The sequence below is a fragment of the Chrysemys picta genome, chromosome 8, assembly GCF_011386835.1.
Source record: "Chrysemys picta bellii isolate R12L10 chromosome 8, ASM1138683v2, whole genome shotgun sequence".
Lineage (NCBI taxonomy): Eukaryota > Metazoa > Chordata > Testudines > Emydidae > Chrysemys > Chrysemys picta.
This window is the reverse complement of record NC_088798.1, coordinates 15,951,765-15,966,970: the sequence shown is the minus strand read 5'-3', so window position 1 is coordinate 15,966,970 and position 15,206 is coordinate 15,951,765. Positions and strand designations below refer to the sequence as shown.

Sequence of the window (15,206 nt, the reverse complement as noted above, 5' to 3'; positions counted from 1 at the left end):
ATAAACATTAAGTTTAATTAATTAAAGCTTAGTCACTTTCATTGCTGCTTTTTCTTTGAGTTTTTACTTCAGGCCCCTATGCTTTAAAACTAATACAGTTATCTAATATGCATTTGTGCTTGGGGCCATTCTCTGATCTCTGTCTCCTTTATTTAACTATGCCCTTTGTGGCAGGACACCACCTTTACCTTAGCGCCCTCAGCATTTCTCCCTTGGGCAGTGGGGGCATGGAATAAATCAGTCTTCACTCTGGATTTATTTCCCCCTATTTACATGATTGGCCACAGGGTTATCCCAAGGTGTTATCTTAAGCAAAACAACCCCCCCACCTCAAAAATAACAAATAAACAAACAACCTCACAATGCAAACAGAAATACTTTCCCCTGCCCCCTCTCCAGGGCGTTACCTTACTATGCTGGCTCCTAGTTGCCAGACCTACCCCAAGCAGCTGTTAATTTTCTTTCCCTATAGGGAGGAGAGACAGCCTTCCACCAGGACAAGCCTTTCCTTCCTGCTGCCAGTGCCTCTGCTGCAGCTTCTCTCATATCTCTCCCCTCCTTTTCTCTCACCCGAAGAGGGGTTTTGAAAGGTCACTGGCAGCCCTTAACTGGACTCAGGTGTCTCTGATTATCCTGAGGTAACCTTTTTTCCATTCATAGGTCACAGGGCCTTCACCATTCTAGAGCTGATATATCTGCCCTCCACCAACCGGAGCAGCTGCCGTGGATACGAGCCGCATGCAGCCCATCAAACTGGCCCAGGTCACCAAGGTGCTGGGCTAGCCGAGCTCGCAGGTTCGTGTTGAATTCATGGACGACACCAGTAGATCCATCATCCAGAATGTAAAGAGGCCTGTCCGTGAGGGGGATGTCCTGATGCTGCTGGAATCTGAGCATGAAGCAAGGCTGCAGCTTGATGGCAAGCCTGATGTGACTACCATTTCTGGTTTCCTCTAATGAAGAGGCGACAGTTCATACCTACTCCACTTGACTTAATGAAGAGGAATGTTGTGTTTCAGAGACTAAAATAAAGGATTTTTTTCCAGTTAAAAAAACAAACAAAACCACTCTCTTATATCTGTGTTAGGACTGACTTTGTCACACCTTTCAGCCATCGATAAGCCCTGAAAACTGCCACAGTGCAAAGAAAAAGGTTCATGTCCGTTAGAAAAGCCTCTTTGATAGAGTACTAGGACATAACTTTTAGCAGCTTAAGTTATGACTCCAAGATCTCTGGGCAAATGCATCTAACCCTTCCTTAGTTGCTTTGTCTGTTGTTGAAGCAAGGGGGAAAGCTCTCCTCCTCCTAAGGGAAAGTTACTTTTCTTCATAAGCTTCCTTATATCTCAGTGAATAGTCAGTGGTTTTCTGTAGCCCCTGTGCTGTCCCAGTATTTGTTTATAGGGATGTAGAGGCAGCAAACTTTTCTCAGGCAGGCAGACAGAGAAAGCTTTTCATTCTAGTTGGAGTTTGAGGAGATGAGAGAGAGGCTCTAAACACTTTTACATTATCTATCTATGGTTTTACTCACTGAAGTGGGCAGTATTTTATGAGCAACGTGATGGAAACAAACATGTTGGTAAATTGGTTTTCCTCCTGCTGTTTGATTCACAGCACCAGGTCAGAAATATTATGATTCACCTGCTAGTGCTAACTACCTTTCATCAAGCTATAGTGCTATTGAGTAGACTTGCAACCTTTTTAGTACAAGCTTTTCAGAGAAGGTAACTCATGCCAAGTAGATTTTGGCAGTACTGTTAAGCTCTAAAACAGGGACTCTTGGGACCTGTGAATCCTACTGATGTGAATGTCAAGCCCAAAAGCCTTCCCGAGGAATGAATGATGATGTTATCTGCGACCACACATTCCCCATTGACCTTGTCTCTCTGACATGCTCTCTTCCTGTCTACTTCCTTGAGAATGGCTTTGTCTCCTTGTCTTTTATTTTGCTGGGTTGCTGTTAGTTTGCTGTTCACCTGGTTGTGAGTTTCTGTGGTACGACACATCCACCTGCTGCAGACAGCAGATGCAGTTACACATGTGTAGGGAGCTGGGAGTAGAACTTAGGTGATTCAGTTCCAAACATACAGGCCTCCGCCGCTGAGCGTAAGGAGAACTCCTATAGCTGAAATTAGTATTAAGTCACTTTATCATCTCCATGGATGAGCCACTACAGGGCAACAGCACCCCTACTCGTACACACAAAGCGAATACATCCCGGTGGTTATTGATGTTTTTGTTTCATTGTTGGACTGTAGGTTTGTGTATGGAGGCTTCTTTGCAGGGCCGGCTCCAGGCACCAGCTCAGGAAGCAGGTGCTTGGGGCGGCCAATGGAAAGGGGCGGCACGTCCAGGTCTTTGGCGGCAATTCAGCGGCGGGTCCCTCGGTCCCTCTCGGAGGGAAGGACCGGCCACTGAATTGCCACCAAAGAATGAAGTGGCGTGGTAGAGCTGCCTCCAAAGTGCTGCCATTCACGGCTTTATCTTTTTTTTTAAATTTTTTTTTTCTTCACCGTTTGGGGCGGCAAAAAAGCTGAAGCCAGCCCTGCTTCTTTGTGTTTGGAATCCTTGGGTGTTTTGAGCCTGTCTGCCTGCAAAGGAAGAGGAGCCTCTGTTTAGTACTTCTGAGGGTTTTAGAACGTATTTGAGGGGCTTTGAAAGCACAGAAGGACTATATGTGTTGATCCAGATTCCAAGCAGGGTTGGGCGAGCCACCTAGTTAAATAAGATCACCTGCATATGTGTTCACTTGTCTCTTGTATCAAACTGAGATGCACTTTTTTGCGGTTAAGAAAAGATTGGTTAAAGATACTTCTGCCCAAACCTCCCTCCTATACAAGAAAATAAAAGTAGATCACAATATCCTCCTGCTCAGTTATGGTGCTTACTCTACTGTCTGGTAAATGGCCTATATTTTTTTGCTTAGTTGGTTTTTAATATCTAACTATGCTTCTCCAAGAAAAGTATAGGTCTCATCTGATTACTAAAACAGGTGGTGTTTACCTGACTAAAGCAGAGATGGGCTGTCATGGTTCTATGTGGGTACAACATTGAAAGCTGTTTCCACCCCGTCACAGAACAGCAACAATAATCAGAACCAGTACTACCTTCTCCACATCCATGTGGTGTGATAGCACCATCTGAAAGTTAACATGGGGCAATGCAGGTGGGTTTCTTTCTGGTGAGACGTGTGGATGAAATCTGGGAGGCAGACTCTGAACCTGCACTGAGAATGGTTGCAGATCAGTAGGAAATCCAATATAGACACTCCTATGCCAAAGTCTGCCTTTGAAATACTTGTTAGTTGCTGACATGTTAAACTCATTATTTTCCTGTGTATATTACTTTGCTATTCCTTATAGTGCCTCAGTGCATTTTGTGAGCTCATCACTGTTTTAGATTTTCACCAATCATCTAACAACAGAGGAAGGTGCCAGTTTTTTCATCTCTGGGGAGAATCTAATGGTGTCAGACTTGGACACCAGGGATGATCTTCGAATCCAGCTGAAGAAACGTCCTCAATATGGGCACATTGAACTGTATGGACTCATTATGCAGGAAGGAGATATGTTTACCCTTGAGGATTTGCAGTCTTACAAAGTCAGGTAATGCATTTGGATTCTACCTTTTTTTAAAATCTGCATTGCAGATAATGTTTCCGTTTCAAAAGAATTAACAATGGTTCTGTTTCTGCAATAGAAATTGTTTGGGGAAAAAATCATTGTCATTAATTTTAGAGTACATTTAGAAAACAGGGTTATCTAAATTGAATACTGTCCAAAAATATACATGACTAGGGGTATTGGGTTCTTCACCTATTAGAGGTGAGGACATAAATGTCTTTTACATCATGTCATGTCATGCAAGACATTTTCACAATTATGCACACATGGGATTTTTTCTTTGTTTATATTCACTAGTGAAGACAATTGTGATTCATGTCATGGACTCATCTCTGTCGCTTACCTCTGAACCATTGAATAATTATCATGATCTAGATCCTCAGCTGGCATAAATCAGTGTAACTTCACTGAATCCAATGGAGTGATGCTGTTTTATGCTGGCTGAGGCTCTAGACCAATATGCTAAGATTAAACAGAAGCATCTCACAGGATCATTTGTAAGTGGTGGGCATCGCTAGACCTTAGTCCTTCCCTCCAACTTCTATTTATAGGTTTCTAATATTCACTACTTAATGAATATCACTTTTCATTATAATTATGTTAAAAGGTACCAGCATGATGATTCAGAAACCCTTGAAGATATAGTCATATTTCCAGCAACAGATGGATTTAACACTGCAGATGGAGTGTTAAGAGTGCAGGTAATAACAAATTCAGCAATGTACTGTACTGAAATATAATTGGAAAGTATTAATCACATATTGGTTACTTCAGCTCGACTAAGTAGATTTTTAATTTTCATCAATCTTTTTACCAGATTTCCCGGAAAGGTTTCTGCTTAGGCTGAGTTTGACTTCTGGATGAAATGTCTATAAAACAACTCCAGAGTTATTAATGACTAAGGCCCTGATCTTGAAAAGACTTATGCACATGCTTAACTATACACACTACGAGTAGATCCATTGAAGTTAATAAGACTGCTCACCGTGTGTGTCTAGCTAAGCATGTGCATAAGTCTTTGCAGGATCAGGAGCCTACCTATAGACCAAAACAGGAAAAGACACTTTGGTTTTCTCTCTCTTTTTTTTTTTATGGAGATATCCCATCTCCTAGAACTGGAAGGGACCTTGAAAGGTCATTGAGTCCAGCCCCCTGCCTTCACTAGCAAGACCAAGTAGTGATTTTGCCCCAGATCCCCAAGTGGCCCCCTCAAGGATTGAACTTACAACCCTGGTTTTAGCAGGCCAATGCTCAAACCACTGAGCTATCCCTACCCCCTCTTCCTAGTAGCTATTTTCTCTTGCTATTGAACCTTCTCAAATCCTGTGTAATAGACACTGCTACCTATTTAAAACCACAGTAGAAATTTATCTTAGCCCTTTTAAAATCTGTCTTTGAACACGTAAATGCAGTTGCACTAGGAGCCCAGTTGGCATTTCAAAGGGACTCTTGCCTAAGTAAGGAGTGCAAGATAGAGTGTTTTGGTGACTGTTAGTTGTATGCTTTGTTCTCATGCAGATAGATTTCCTTTACTGTAATTCTACAAAACACTACTTAATTTGTGAAGTTAGAAAATAGATAGATTACATGATGTAATCCATATTCCTCCCTTGGGGAATCTATAGAACAGTGAACTTTGGAGTATTGAGTTCTGAATAGAGCTGTTTGAATTTTTCACAGAAAATTTCAATTTGTTGGCAGAAATTCAAAATCAGAAAAATTGTGGCTGACGAGTGAACTATTTCTGTTTGGAACTGCTGTCACACAGCCTTATGGGGTCTTGTAGATCATGTGCCTCATGCTCACATTCTCCTTTATAGGCCAGACTCCCTGGTTGGACTACATATCCCACGATGCACCATGGATTCCCCTTTTGGAGAGAAGGCCCACCATGGTGGGGGAGTGCACCATGGGAGATGTAATTTGGCCAAGGAACCCTGCCCACAGAGGAGAATAGGGATAAAAGTCAACCAAACTGCAACTCACATGAGTCACCATGGCAGCACAGCCAAATTAAAATATTTAGGTTTTTGGGCATTCTTCCCCCACACCAGCTCCACCAACGAAAAATCAAATTTTTTCTGTGGAAAGCAGATACTTTCATGAAAAACTTTGGTCAGTTGAAAACCCCATTTTCTGTTGAATAATGTTGATGGACATTTTTTGAACGGCTGTAGGTCTGAAATATAACGTAAAATGCCATAAGTAATGTTAAAGTTTAATATTTTATCTGAGAAGCTAGATGTCCAGACATAGATGAAGGTGGAGTTAAGGCTGAGAGAATATACCATCAGAGTGAATAAAACTAATGACAACATTATAGTTTAAAATAAAAAACAAGTGTTGGGAACCCAGGAATTCAGAATTGAGATGAAACGTAAAAGCAACCCAAACCTCTTGCCACCTCCCCCCCTAAATTCTCTTCCCTGGTCCCTACCTCATCCTTCAATAAAAGGCTAAAGTGTTGAAGGAAAGGGAGGTAGAAAATAAGTCTTAAAATGGAAGTGTAGGCTCACTCTTAACTATTGCATCTCAACCAATTGCTCCATAACATGAAATAGTCTTTGTAACCCCCTTGCACTGTGAGTTTGCTATTCAGGATGCTGATAGAAATGAGGTATTTACATAATAGCTCATCAAGATGTTTCTGGTAAAGTTACATTCAAAGGAAAATATTTAATTTTTTTATTTGCACTCTAATTGGAACACAATTTGTAGGATTTCATCTAATTGGTTGGGAACAAATCCACCAGCATCACCGATGTCCAAAGTTACTGATAGATCCCAGATCCCAGAGAGAGACTCAGATGCTAAACATTTGACCATAACAATTAGAATAAACAGCAGCTGATAACCATTATGGATCAAATAACCTTCCCAGAGTGTGAAGTGTGCTACATGAATATATCTGAGAGGCAACAGTTTATTACTTGCTTGTTAGATGAGCTCCCCCATATGAGTGACAGAGGAAATAAGTTTCAGAGTAGCAGCCGTGTTAGTCTGTATCCGCAAAAAGAAGAACAGGAGTACTTGTGGCACCTTAGAGACTAACAAATTTATTAGAGCATAAGCTTTCGTGGACTACAGCCCACTTCTTCGGATGCATATAGAATGGAACATATATTCGGATGCATATATATGTTCCATTCTATATGCATCCGAAGAAGTGGGCTGTAGTCCACGAAAGCTTATGCTCTAATAAATTTGTTAGTCTCTAAGGTGCCACAAGTACTCCTGTTCTTCTTTTTTTAGAGGAAATAAGGTTGTTGTTAGAATAAAATCTAGGCCAATACTGCTTTTTGGACTTTGAACTATAAATGAAAATATCTCTCCTCTCCCTCCCCTTCTCATTCTTTCAAGATTATACCAGTTAATGATAAGCCCCCAGAGCTACAGGCAGGATTAAAATCAAGACTGGAGTGTCTGAAGGGAGGACACGTTGTTATCACCACAGAATACCTTTATGCAACAGATGCTGATAGCGATGACACAAAATTGACATACATGATTGCTCGTGCTCCAGCGCATGGAGTGATTCAAAAGAGAGGATTCATGGTGGATAAATTCTTCCAGCTGGATGTCACTCAGAGATTGATCACTTACATACATAAGGGTAATATACAATTTTGATTTTCACAGTTTGCTTGTTCCCTATTAAGCGCTACCTCTCTATTTTTTTATTACTAAATGCCACCACAACTATGGATTATTGTATTATGGTCTGTTTCTATTTTTTTTTATTATAAGCCTTCTTATCAAGAGGTCTATAACTCTGTGATTAAAACTTGCTTGAGGCTGGAGCCTGTTGTCAAAGAAGATTTGGCTCTTTCCAGCTGATTAGATTGTATTTTGGTTAGTTTCAGATTCCTCTCTTGGACTCCTATTTTAGGGCCAGATTGTGCTACTGTCATTCACTTTGACTTCAGTGCATGTTTGTGTAGCGACATACCATCACAACAGCTTGACACAGGCATCTCATAGGTGTCCGAAACAAACATTTAATCACCTGCTAATGTGAGTGATTTCATACAGTTTGTTTCTACCCAAAGTATTTGTTGAGCCCTAGACCTGCCCTGTGCTACTTGCACTGAGTTACCTGGGCACTACAGGATGAGTTAAGGGTGGAATAGCTGCCTGAATTGTCCTTGTCTTTGCTGTTTTGAGTCAAACCAATATTTAGAGTGTTACATTTTCAGTGAAATTCTCTCGTGCACCTTTTCTGATTTTACTTTAAAACTGTGTTTGTATAGACTAATGCGTATTAGAAGAAGTCTCCGCCAGCCCCCTTTCTTGTGCAGTTTCGGTTGCAATAAAGAACATCAAAACACTGTCTTTTAAAATACTTCAATTACAGTAGGAAAAAAATTCTTGTTTCTCACTGGTTTTTTTTTCTTTTTCGCTTTTATGTCCATAGACATTATCATTCAATTCCTCCTGCACAGCAGCAAGAATGCTACTGTTGTACAGATTTCAAGCACAGCAGATTATTGTTCGTGCCATCAGCCTGGAGAAGAGAACTACTTCAATACATTAATCTTTCTTTCAAGTTCAAAACCACCTGCTTTCCCTCTCCTCCCCCACCCTGTGACTGTAGCAGCCTTTGCGATGGGAGACTGCTTTCTCTGTTGCTCTGCTCTTTTTCCCAAGAACACTGCTATTCATCCTATGGGCAGATTGGGCTCTCGAAATATTGCCAGTTTGCACACTAGCATTCTGTATGCTCATCTCGGTGGGTACTGTTTTGTCAGTAGATGCCTCCTAGTGATTGTTAAATAATATATCTCCACCTTGAGATCAGCTGCAGCAAGTCTTTATGGAAGTAGGGGGCTTTTGTGTTCTCTTGAATTTTCTGACACTGTGTTCTATTCTACGGGATTTTTTTTAGCCCTTTTGTTTTCTTAAAGATAAAGCTGTTTTTAAGAATATTGACCTGTCTGAAAAGAAAAGCTGTAACCTGTTAGTTGATAAAGCCCACCCAGTCTAGAGAAATGAATTCTGCTTATATACTGCTATTATTTTAGTACAGTATGGTATATACAACTTTTTTTTTAAAGATGGGCAATAAAATTGTTCCCTTTATAATGCTTTCTACATGTGGCACTTATTGCCTATTGTACTAAACAGAAGATTTTTATTATAAAAAGGGTTTGTGCACTGCACAGGGTGGACTGTGTTGTGTAGGGCAGGTCAAAAATTTTCTGTTGAAATTGATTGTAAATGAAAACTAGGTTTCTGACCAAGTGAAATTTTTATTTAAAAAGTGTGTGTGTGTGTGTGTGTGTGTGTGTGTGTGTGTGTGTGTATTCTATAGAAAATTTAGATATATTTTTTTGTCAACACTGAACTATTTCAATTTTTGGATACCTCTTTCAGTATTGGAATTTCTGCCAAAAATTCAAACATTTCTGTGGAAAGTTTAGATGAAAAGAATTTTGGAGGGCATCTGTCAAAATCTTGTGAAGGGACACGGTGAGAACACATTTTTTTGACCAGCTCTAGTACCTGTTACATTTTAGACATTCCTGACTCCATTTGTTTTTTTGTGGCTCTAGACCATGACTGAGAAACCAGACATCTGAGGTATGTTCCTGGCTTTGTCACAGACTTCCTGTGTGACCTTAGACCTAATTTTTTAAAGTATCTACTAATTTTGGGTGCATCCATTTTTTGGGGGCAGGTGTTCAACTGGAGACCCTTATGTCCTGACTTTGAGAGATTATGAGCACCCACAACTTCACTTCAGAACTGTGGGTGCTCAACATCTCTGAAAGTCAGAGAAAAACTAGCTGATGATATTGAAAGCTTATGCCTTAAACTCTTTGACTCTGTTCTTCCATTTGTAAAATGGAAATGATAATACAGGACTTCCTTACCTGACAGGCTTGTTGTGATGTTTAGTTCTTTAAAGTATGCAAAGAGCTTTGAGCTCCTCACACTGAAGACACTATAAAAGGGATAATCTTATGCACTATTTCACATGTTATTCTAGTATTAACTTTCCAGTAATATAGCTTACAGGTTTGCTATGTGGGAGAGCATTAAATGGCACTACTTAGGGGTTTGTTGGGCTGGCCTTTTAAATTCAATGGCTGTTATGAGACTGAATTTTATTTGACAGCCAAATCTAAAACATTTCCAAATACACACAAGTTCCTTTGTTTTTTGCTCCAAAGTCCTCGGCCTTTGAAGATACTTGATTGATTTATTGTTTTTCAAGGAAAGATCAGATGATCTTTTCTACTCTTCTTGTATGCTCTCCTGTGAGTGTGATTTCAGTATCTCTATTCTCTGTTTCTTTCTAGGAGGTGAAATAGGACATAGCCTTTGTGACGACAACTTGACCCTCATTGTCTCAGATGGAGAGGCTGGTACAGTGGATAGTTGTTGTTTTAATAAAGCTCTCCCTCCACCATTACCTCTTCACACCAGTCTCCCAATCTGTGATCTGAACATCACAGTCCTCCCCATCAACAACCAACGTCCCACCATTCATCTGGGTATGTTTACTAACCGTTTCACATTTCAATGTATTCAATCTGAACTACCGGACTATAATTTTTTCCACATTATAATTCAGAAGGTAGATTTCTCGCCCTACTCTGGTTTGGAGTTACTGTGATGACACCAGAATACACACCCAAAGCTTGGAAGTGCTGTGCTGTGCTCCAGGTTGTATAGTTTTTCATGACACAGGATGGAGACCTGTGCTGTCATAAACCTCAATGCACAGGACCCAATAGACATGGAATGCTTCTGTTCAGAGATCAGTCATGCTACCAAAACCATTTGACTAACTGGTAAACTGAGCTATCTGCTGCTTTGCAGACAATGTAGTATTTGCTTTTTGGTTTGCCTCCACGCATTGCTCCAAATCCTAATTGTGAAGAATCCAAATTTTGAAGTATAGACAGCATCTAATCCAATTTATCCCATTCACTTTGCCAGTGCAAATAACACTGACAGTTTAGAGAAAATACTTAATTTGGCTAAGTCTTTCTAGTTTACTTCTCAAAATATTAAACATTCTAAAGGCAACAAAAAACCCTACACACAACAGGCATTAGGTGTCTATAACTTGAAAAAGCAGATTAATGTTAATTACAATAGGCCAGATACTGCTGTCTTTAGACAAAACTTTTGCTGAAGGCAATGGGAGTTTGCCTGAGGAAGGTCTGCAGGATCAGGCCCAATTTTATTATTTGCCCTACTGTTTAACAGTAGCATTTCAACATGGTTTAAAAATAGCATTTCAGCTCCTAAGCGAAATACAGAACACTGGGGGCTAAATTGCGGACAATATTGTAGCTTGTGGCATCTTTCTCCTTCCACTGCTCAGGTGATGTAAAAGGGCTGGATTCTGGCTGTAGCTGGGCAGTGGAGAATTCCTATTTGTGGAGAGGAACACTCTGCTGGTATAAAGCTGCTGAAGCTGGCTCCTGTACCAATCGCTACCCTAGTGAGGCAGGAGTGTGGTGCTCTGTCATGCTAGCTGAGTAATTTAGAGCCACCTCAAGGCTGCTCTAACAGATGCCAGGGCCAGGTGCACAGAAGTAGGACTCCAACCCACTATTCTGAGCAGAGTTTGGATTCAGGGCAGAATTGTGCCCTGTGCCACTGTGCAGTAGTAGAGAATGTAGAGGTGGTAATTTGCAGTCACTGTCCCAGGGGCAGGTCCTAGACCTGCAGCAGGCCCTGGAGAAGAGCATACAGTGGCAACTGCTTCTAAAACTTTTTAGTAGCTTGCAGCATGTGCTTGCCCTGTCTGTCCACTCTCTCAGTGGATTTCTAGCATGGCTGTCAGCATTACGATATCAGGGTCCTTCTACACAGAGGGAGCTCAGTGATAGGTACTATGCGTAACCTCTGCATGGTCACACAAAATGGGAGAAGACTCACTCTTCCCCTCACCTTGTACATCTGAACAGGCTAGGTACAGTCTAGTCCTAAGTGACTGCTCCATTTGGAAAACATGAGTGAAGAGACTAGAGTAGGACAGGTTAGAAGTCAGAAAGCCTGAATGAGAATAGATGTAGAGATGGGTTCAAAAATCCACATCTGGTTTTGAAACTTCGCAAGGCTTTTGAGACCCTGTGCTCTTTGAGTGAGGGCCATCTGTAGAATAGAGTTCATCAGAAATTACCCATGTCAATTCTGACTCCTGTATAATCCCATTCCCACTGACAGAAAGCACATATAAAAAGATCTCTCTGCAGTGGATCCTTTAAAACCACCAGATCAGAGCAGGTGATTAACTACTATGCTTTCATAGCCTAGATCTCTGGTAATGATTACTGACAATCTCCAGTTATAACAAGGGTGATATACGTTTAGTGCTGCAATGTTATGCTGTGCAATGGTCGTTATTCTGCTCGCTTTCCAGGGAAATCATTTTCCTGTCTCACTTTTTTTTTGTTTTCAAATGAGTGCTTAAAGATGTTCCTTTCAAAGATGTGTGCTGGCAAGTCACAATACCGCTGAGGATGGAAGGTCCGTAGCTCCAGTAGGAGGAAGAAACTTGGAAAAATGGAGTTGGTGCGGAAGAGTGAACAAGGTCACTGGTGACTGTGCTCCGCTCCATCTGTGCAGGCACACTTCTAGCAGAAGTATTTCAGCAACATGATAGTTTGGAACTCCCTTGAATTCGTCACAGAATTTTAATTCCCTTAATTTAAAAAAAAAATTATTCATTTCTTTGGTTGCATTTGGTAATGAAACCCAGGCACCCCTTTGCTCAGTAATTCAACTTGGCTGACCCATTTAATGGAGAGATTAAATGCTAGTCTCACTGTTAACCCGGGAATCAGTTAATGCAGGAATCATGCTCCTCTCACGGGAGAAAGGAGCATAGTCTAGTGAGGAGAGCTGGAGAAGTCAGTGGTGCTCAGCATGTCTGAAAATCAGGCCCTACGTGCCTTTAACTGAAATAAGGAAGAAACCAAAATTAGTGGACATGTCTGAAAATGTTGACCTTAAAATCTCTGTGGTTCTGTTTCGCTTTTTGTAAAATAGGTATAAAAATTATTTAACTTACAGAGGTTTAAGAGCTCACGTGCTTAACTTTAAATATGTGAGCAGATCCCAAAAGGACTTCTAGTTAAACGTGCTTAAATGCACTTCTGGAGCAGGGTCTAATTGATTTCTGTTTACGAAGGCTTTGAGAACTTTGGATGAAGGACATGATAAAAGTGTAAATTAGAGTTGGTTAGAATTTTTTCATCAGTGTTTTGGTTTTGGCTCTTTTGTTTAAATGGGGGCGGGGGATCAAGCCACAATGTTACCATTTTTTTCCGGGTCTAGTACAAACTAGATAATGATACTAAATATAAAACTAACCTCAGTGCAGCAGCAAGGTTGAGATAGCCAGCAAACAAAGATCAGGAAATTCAGAAAGTTTAAGATTTCTATTGCAACATTAAGTTGTCCCATTGAATTGCATATTATAATACACAGGTAATTGAAATTACTCCTTCTGGAAAAATCCTACAAAATTTAAGATTATAATTTTTTAAAATTAAATTCTATGGATTTCTTTTTTTAAAGAGATAATTTTTATAGGGTCCTATTGATTTTCCTGTGTTACACCACCTTACCTGAGATCAAAATTTGGACCACTGAACTTTTCTTTATATGACTGTTTTTTTCCCCATTCCCCTGTTAATGACAGCTATAAAACCAGCCAATTTCAAAGTTTCTAGCTTTGGCTTATTTTGAGTTATGCAAGCACAAATTTAAGGGGGAAAATTATTTTTCATGTTCGTGGAGCTCAAAAAGACCTGAAATGATACTAATCAAACTTTCCAAAAGGAGCTTTTACCTTTTGGACCACCATCAAATATAGGAAAAGTTCAGCCATGAAAAAGATTGTCTAAGCTTCTGTCTCCTGATTCTCCATTGCATTCCTTCAGTTGTCTGCCAATGTAACTCTGCTGAAATCAATGGAGTTTTATTCTGATGCAAACATTTGAGAATCAGGCCCATGGTATTTATGAGTTGTTGGCTTTCAGTTCTTGAGAAGGGGCAGGGACTTCTCTATGATGCACATCACCCTTTACCATCCCCTTTGAAAATTCTTGCTGAGTTCTTCTTCAACTATTCTACAGGGCACAAGTCCTTAAGGCCTGAGAAGTGCTGAGTACCGTCAATCCTCTGTGGCTTCATTGGGTTACTCATTCAGTTTCAAAAACACTAGTTTGCATCCGTTGCCGTGCTCCCTTTTCCCTTTCTGAACCTCCCACTTGCTTTCAGCTCCATCTTGCCCTCTCGCTAACTTCTAAAATCCCATCTCTGTCTGTGTCATCATGTGCAGTTCCGCTTCTGTGCTGGGCTTCAGCTCTGTTCAATTTTTTTGTGCTCTGTTGCTTCCCTTCTGAGGGGTGCACTGTGGTCCTACTCTGATTGTGGACCTGTATGTGGTGATGTGATCTGAGATGAGAAAGCAGCACTCCTGTAGGATCTTCCAAAAGGGCAGAGTCTTAGCAGTGGGGAATTAGAGGCACGCTGGATACTACAGTGATAGGCACGCTACACATGCCTAGATAGATTGGCTGGAGAAAGGTGGTTCAGAGGGGCGAAGTGGGGAGTCAGTGTCAATATTATGGGACTGAGGTCTGAATTAACTGGCACACTGAACTGTGCACATTGCTACAAGTTTGTGGTTTCAAACTCTGCCAGCACTGTCAGAAGACCATTTAACCTCTGGCATCAACTAGAAATGGGCAAAGATACAAGCCAGTGCAGTAGTGCTGATTAATGCATCCTGGGGGGATTTAGTGAGGCACTTGGCACTACACACCTAAGAAGTACATTCGCTGGCATGAAAGCTCCACTTGGCATGTCCAGTCATAAATATAAACCATGTTTCTTAAAAAAGTCAGGTCTTGCCCATATAGCATAGAATCATAGAAATGTAAGGCTGGAAGGGACCTTGAGAATCATCAAGTCCAGCCCCCTGTGTGCTGAGGCAGGACCAAGAAAACTAGACCGTCTCTGACAGATGTTGGTCTAACCTGTTCTTTAACAAATTCCAGTGATGGGGATTCCACAACCTCCCTTGGGAGCCTAGTCCAGAGCTTAACTACCTTTATAGTTAGAAAAGTTTTCCTAATATTAAACCTAAATCTTCCTTGCTGCAGATTGGGCCCATTACTGCTTGAATGTTCTACCTTCAGTGGACATGGAGAACAATTGATCACCGTCCTCTTTATAACAGCCCTGAACATATTTGAAGACTGTTATCAGGTCTCCCTTCAGTTGTCTTTTCTCAAGACTAAACTTGCTCAGTTTTTTAAATCTTTCCTCATAGGTCAGGTTTTCTAAACCTTTTACTATTTTTGTTGCTCTCCTCTGTACTCAATCCAATTTGTCCACCTCTTTCCTAAAGTGTGGCGCCCAGAATAGGAAACAATGCTCCATTTGAGTGCTTGTGAATGTATATATGTCATAACTGGAATATGTTTTATGCTACATATGCATTGTAACATATCTCTGTAAAGGTTATGATCTACTGAATCTATTCATCCTATTTGTATGCATGTATCATTTTTGTATTCAAAGTTATGAATATTGGCTGTGTACTTGCTTGAT

The 15,206-nt window shown here is 40.7% G+C and overlaps 1 pseudogene; it reads left to right on the top strand.

The window, feature by feature from the left end:
* The window catches only part of LOC101938957 (FRAS1-related extracellular matrix protein 1-like), a 152,145-nt pseudogene that overhangs the window by 78,984 nt on the left and 57,955 nt on the right, over positions 1-15,206 (top strand).